Here is a 6,432-nt window from a genome sequence, read left to right as displayed (position 1 = left end):
CAGTTAGGAGAGTAGAAAGGATGAAGAGGGGAGCGGATAGGACAGAGACGGAGACGGTAGTGATTGAGTTTGAGGGTGGGGATGTTCCTAGGGAGGTGGTTGCAGGGCAAATGGTGTATAGGGTTAGGGAATTTGTTCAGAATCCTCTTCGGTGTTATAGGTGCCAGGAGTTTGGCCATATAGCTACCACGTGTAGGAAGGGGCAGAGGTGCGCTAGGTGTGGCGGGGAACATGACTATGGGAAGTGTGGAGAGGGAGTGAAGCCGATGTGCTGTAGTTGTGGTGGGGAGCATAGTGTAGCGTTTAGGGGGTGTGAGGTGATGAAGGAGGAGGTCGAGGTGATGAAGGAGGAGGTCGCGGTTCGGAGAGTGAGAAGGGAGGGTAAGTTGTCGTATGCTGAGGCGGTTAGCAGGGTAGGACAGGGCAGCCAAGAAAGGGTGCAGGGGGTTGGAGAAGGGCATTTGGCAGAGAGGGTAGAGCAGGAGGATAGAGGGGAAGGGAGGAGAAATTAGGTATTGTGGCCTTCGTGGCAGGGGTAGTTACTGGTATGGCAGAGGCTAAGGGTAGAACAGAGATGGTGAAGATGATTGTTAGGATAGCGGTTAAACATTTGGGAATGGAAGGTCTGAAATGGGAGGAGGTGGTTAGGGAATTGGGTGAGGGGGCTGAGAGGGACCAAGCAGCCCAGAATAAGGTTGCAGGGGGCAAGGAGGGTCCCGCGGAGGGGGGCTCAGACAGAAAGTAGCAGCATTAGCTGCACTCCAATGGACAATGTAGGGGATGACAGGTTCCAGTAGACTGCGGGAAAAGAAGAAGAAGAAGAAGAGCCCATCAAAAGAATTGCGGAGGGCAGTAATACGCCACGATGCGTCTACACTGCCGGAAATTCAAATAAGAAGAAGATCTCATTGTGCATCTTGAAACAGGACTAATCAGTCCTGTTCAGACAGATGGACTAAACCAGTGTTTCTCAACTGGTGGGTCGCGAACCAAAAGTGGGTCGCGGGGCCATTTTGAGTGGGTCACGGATGTGTGTATAATGTAATGTCTACCATAATGTCTACCATCACCCCAGACTTTGAGACTCTTGTCAGGAGCAAACAACATCCCCAGTTATCCCATTAGTTCCCTGGGATGTTAAGCTAAGAAGTCTGCTAAGAAGGATATATTATTTATTATTATTATTTTATTTCATTGTGTTTTTAGCCCTAGTTGCACTTTTGTTGCAACCCCAGTTATCCCATTAGTTCCCCCAAACTTACTGCAGGTCTGTTATGTTAAGCTAAGAAGTCTGCTAAGAAACATAATTATTTATTATTATTATTATTATTATTTTATTTCATTGGGTTTTTAGCCCTAGTTGCACTGTTGTTGCAACCCCAGTTATCCCATTAGTTCCCCCAAACTTAGGTCTGTTATGTTAAGCTAAGAAATCTGCTAAGAAGCATATTATTTATAATTATTTTATTTCATTGGGTTTTTAGCCCTAGTTGCACTTTTGTTGCACTTTGTGTTTATTTCATGTTTTTAACAGTGCATGAAAGATTGTGTATTACTGCAAAAAATAATAAGAATTTAATAAATCATAGTGGTTAAAAAATTTGGGTCGCGACTTAATGACTAAGGAAAATGTTGGGTCCCGAGGCTAGACCAGTTGAGAACCACTGGACTAAACAACACATAGACTGAAGCCTGCATTTCTCAAACAAGATGCCCAAGGTGAGTGTCCACAACGGCTAGCTAGCTGTCCGCGCGGGGAAATTGTGAAGGTGTGGGTGATGCCTGTGCACCGCCGGCCAACGGGAGAGGGTCTATGAATTGTTGAATAGATACACAAATGTTCTAGAATGTTCTATTATGACATCATACTGTGACATCACAAATGCTGTGACATCACAAATGTTCTAGAATGTTCTGCCATGCATTCCTTATGACCAACATTTCTTGTTTAAAGTCGAACTTTCCAAAAAGTTATAGCAACTCGAGTTGGACCAAGCCGGGCGTTTTTTTCTTTTTTAATCCACTTTTTCTCCCATTTCTTTGTTATTTTTCTGGAACTGGTGCTGGATGTTATACGGCCAGTTTATTTACATGGTCCTGAGTGAGGTCAACAAGTTTGTCGATAGATGTGTGTGTCTTCTCCAGTGCTGTGTTTTTGACATTCGTCTCCTCCAGTGCACCATCTACCATCTTTTCCCTTTTTTGTGATTTTACCTGTCCGGGTAACCCACTGGTCCCAGGAAATTATGTTTCCCTTGGTTGATGGATCAATAGTTGTAGGGAAGGTTTTGCCTTGGCATTGAATGCACCTTCTGTACATGCATTCCATATCACTTGAGCTGCAGACAATGGACTCAACTATTTCAGTTGTGGATGGTGTGGCAACAATCCGAAGCTGGTGAAGCTTCTTGATTTTGAATTGGAAATTCTCGTGGATTTTGCAGGCACAGGTTTCTCTTTGGGAAACGTTTGGTCTCACGGTCCAAAAGGGCTTCAGTCTGCAGAACTGAGCCCTTGAGAGTTTGTAGCGAGGATGCTGAGTGAACATTTTTACATGTAGTCTCTCCATAGTGTCAGTCAGTGCCCTCTTCCTGAACACTTGTCCTTTCTTGCGGACTTCCCCTGTTTTGCCATTGATGACAGTTGAGTTGTCATCCTGGTGCAAGAAACGACTCACAACATGTCCCATCAATCGTCTCTGGCTGTTGTTGGGCAGGGTCTTGGGCTCTCTCCGGTGGGTGGCTCTCTTCTCAATGGTGCCTATCAAAGGTGCTGGTCCTTTTTTGTTTTTTCTTGTAGCCTTCTAAGCTGCTTCGTTAGGTTAGAGTATTTTCGGGACTGGATTTCCAGTTGATCTTTTGTCGCCCTCAGTTTTGACCTCAGTGAGGTTATAGTTGCCTTCCTTTTTCTTCCTGCTTTGGGGGTGGAGGTCTGCTCTGGTGTTGGGCAGTTCAAAGGTGGCTCGGGAGGGCTTGGTACTACCTGGACATCCTGCATCCTCCTTTTTCTTCTTGCTTGGGGGGTGGACGTCTGCTCTGGTGTTGGGCAGTGTGATGGCAGTTCTGGAGGGCTTGGTGGTACCGGTAGGCCTCCATCTTGCTCCGGTACCTGTGCGGCATCTGGCTCATTGATGGAGGGAGGGGTCAAATCCAAGATGGCATTCAGTGTTTTCTTTTTAGCATAATGCCTGTTCGAATTTTAATGACAAAGTTATGTGATGTGTTACCAAATTCTCATTGCCGAAAGAGAAGTTCTCATTACCGAAACACCCATTAATTAAAATGTTGCGGTATATGAGAGGAGTTAGCATTTTTAGCTAACAATGGAGAAGCCATGATGACATCGGCAAAAAAAATTCATGGCACATGTTAGGAATGTATTAACCTTTGTATTGATCAAATATTGATGATAAAAACTTTTCAAACAAGTAATACTTCCTGTTTCAGCAATGAGAATCAATTTTGTCGTGTACAAGGGCTGAAGCGGGAAGTTAGAACTTTTAAGTGTTAACCATTGAGGTGACTTCACTTACCTTGTAGCCATCTTCTAGCTTGTCTTCTTTGTGATGCATCATGAGACAATACAACTTTATTTAAAAAATACTGTAGTCTTAACAGGAAGGTGAAAACTGTTGCGGAGAATGAGAACTGCATCCATGGACATTATGTTTTCCACAAAAAAAATCATTAATTTGTAAATTTAATTGTATAATTCATCAGAATTTCCTTGATGACACAAATAAATAAACAATATTAATAAAGTTTTAGAGAAACATTTTGAGTTTATTAAATATAAAATTAAGTCAATGGTCCATAGAAATCAATGTGGACGCATTGCGCTAATGAGAATTTAATCACAAAATTTACTAAAATATTAAAATTATTAATTGTTATGAGTAAACAACTCATTGTACAAGAAAGAGCAAATTTTTATCTGTAATATTATGGTTTTGTTTACTTGAATAAATGCTAACCTTTATTTAGAAAAGATCACGGCCATGGTAAATCATTGATTTCATGAGAATGACCCACTGACTACAATTGTCTCATCATCACCAGGCCAGTCTCATCCCTCACCAGGCTGGGAGCGAGATGCGCGGTGTCCAAATGGTGCGGGCTCTGCTGCTGCTGCCGCGCTTCTTCTGGACGGCACTCATGCTGTGGCTCATGGATTTCCTGTGGATTAGGAAAAAGGGCTGCTAAAAATGGGCAAGCAGGAGGACAGTCCTGACGATCCGCCGCTGTGCGTGTCCGACGCCAACAAAATGTTTACCCTGGAGTCTCTCCGGTCCGTGTGGTATGGTCAAACAATAGACTTTTTCAAATCCGCGCACCTCGGGTACACGGCACCCAACACCGAGGTGATCCTCCTCCAGGCGCAGAGGAGGGTTTGGATTCTAGACTATATGAAAGGGAGAAGACCACTCATCCTGAACTTTGGTAGTTACTCCTGACCGCCGTTCATTGCGAGCTTAGCTGCATTTCACGGCGTCGCCAGCCAGTACGCGGACATCGCAGACTCTTTACTTGTATATATTGAAGAGGCGCATCCGACGGACGGGTGGGTGACCTCGGACGCTCCTCATCAGATCCGCAAACACCGCTGTTTGGAGGACAGACTGAAAGCCGCTCAGCTGTGGCTCTCAGAAGTGCCTGGGAGCAACGTTGTGGTGGATAATATGGACAACGACGCGTTGGAGGCGTATGGAGCCTATTCAGAGAGGCTTTACATTTTGAGGGACAAGAGGGTGGTGTATCAAGGGGGCAGGGGTCCAGAGTTCTACCGAATCTCCGAGCTTCGAGACTGGCTCGAGCAATTAAACAGGAGCGAAGGGAAAAAGATAAAAGAAAAAAAAGAAAGGAAAACAAAGATGATTCAATGTTAAAAACGATTGAGTTGGACTGTTATATGTTGTTCTTGTCATATATTTTACTCTAGTGTTCTTGTGAAGTTCTGTTTTTAAAGGGTAAGACCAGGAAACCGATACTGATGTTCTGACACGTGAGTAGGATACTGTTGGCACGAGGTTGTCCTCAATGATCAATTGCCAAACCTTGTAAACGGTGGTATGTTTCATTGAACAAATGTTTTTTGTTTAATAAATGTGAGGTACACAACGATTGAATCACGTCTCTGCGATGGAACACAATGTGAAAGTTCTTCTTGTCTCTTGTTCTTCTTTAGTTGCAGTTATTTGCTTGCACTTCCACCATAAGCAATTCCACACTGCTAACCTGATCGATTGATTTAAATTCATTCATTCGTTCATTATTTATCAGTTGGTAATTTTCTTTTTGATTTTTTGATTTTGTTATATTTTGCTTCCTAAACATGTCTTCTATGAAACTAGTGACAATAAAACGTCAATAACACATATTTAGTTGTTTATTCTTTTCTTCATTTTGCCTTATTGCATCCATAAATGTGCACATATTTAATGGAGAAGTGCCTCATTTGCATATATAAACATAAAATTCAGAAAACTTGCAATATATTTTTTCTTAGTTTATATAACAAACTGGGAAAGTTTCATAGTGATATCTATTCAAATATCTTTGCCTCATTTGCATATTTAAACATACAATTTCAGAAAACTTGTAATACAAAAAAGTCTTGTCTTAATATAAGTAATCAACGGGGGAAGTTTCATTGTGATATCTTAAATCTTTTACCCTATTCACCTGTAGTGTCTCGCCGTAAGGAAAGTTGGCTGACCAAAAAAGACAAAATATCACAAATTCACAACTGCAGTAGCCTACTGTGCACAAGTGTGACAAAATCCCCAATGCAATATAGGCTTATGGAATCGAAATTGGTTTGCATGATCAATATATAATTGATTGAAACCTTTTAATTCTCAAATGGGACATTGAGGTTTTACCCTCATTTTCAATGCCTTCGAGATTACAAGTTCAAACAGTTAAGAATACATATAAAAGGGAAAAAAGATTAGCATGAATAGGACAAACACAGGTGAAAATAAAAAAATAAGCAAAGAAAGAGACATTTAAACGCTTACATATGAGGTGGGGAGGTTTGTGATCATGTTTTTAAATTGTCCATGTGACAGTGGAGTATTGATTTTTAGTGTGAGTTGAAGATCATTCCAGGACTTGCTCGTGCATCAAAACAAAAGACTCTTGGGTGTAAGCCATGTTTGAGCTGCAGGTTAAATAAGGTCCACAATTCCAATCTAGCATCATTGTGATATGGTGGTCATTTTCTATATGCATGATGTACAAGCAGAGCAACTCAGCCAGTGGCGTCGTTTCAGTAAAAGGCAAGTTATGGCGAGGAGGGAGGGGGGTGGGGGGGTGTGGGGGGGTGAAGGGGTGGTTTCCCTCCCTTGGTGGATTTTATTTGTCAAATCAGTTGTGCAATAGTCACTTTTGACATTTTATATGACATTTAGGTATGACACAGGACTACACA

The 6,432-nt window shown here is 42.3% G+C and overlaps 1 pseudogene across 1 annotated transcript; it reads left to right on the top strand.

Annotated features, from left to right (window-relative positions):
• Positions 1-320: 320 nt before the first annotated feature.
• LOC311242050 (thyroxine 5-deiodinase-like) lies at positions 321-5,700 on the top strand (annotated as a pseudogene). The gene is made up of 3 exons: positions 321-368; positions 4,059-4,812; positions 5,688-5,700. The product of its transcript is annotated as a thyroxine 5-deiodinase-like (transcript).
• The last annotated feature ends 732 nt before the right edge of the window (positions 5,701-6,432 follow it).

This window comes from Notolepis coatsorum (genome assembly GCF_963971535.1).
Source record: "Notolepis coatsorum genome assembly, chromosome: 15".
Classification (NCBI taxonomy): domain Eukaryota; kingdom Metazoa; phylum Chordata; class Actinopteri; order Aulopiformes; family Paralepididae; genus Notolepis; species Notolepis coatsorum.
The sequence above is the reverse complement of the archived record's forward strand: the minus strand, read 5'-3'. Positions and strand labels throughout refer to the sequence as shown.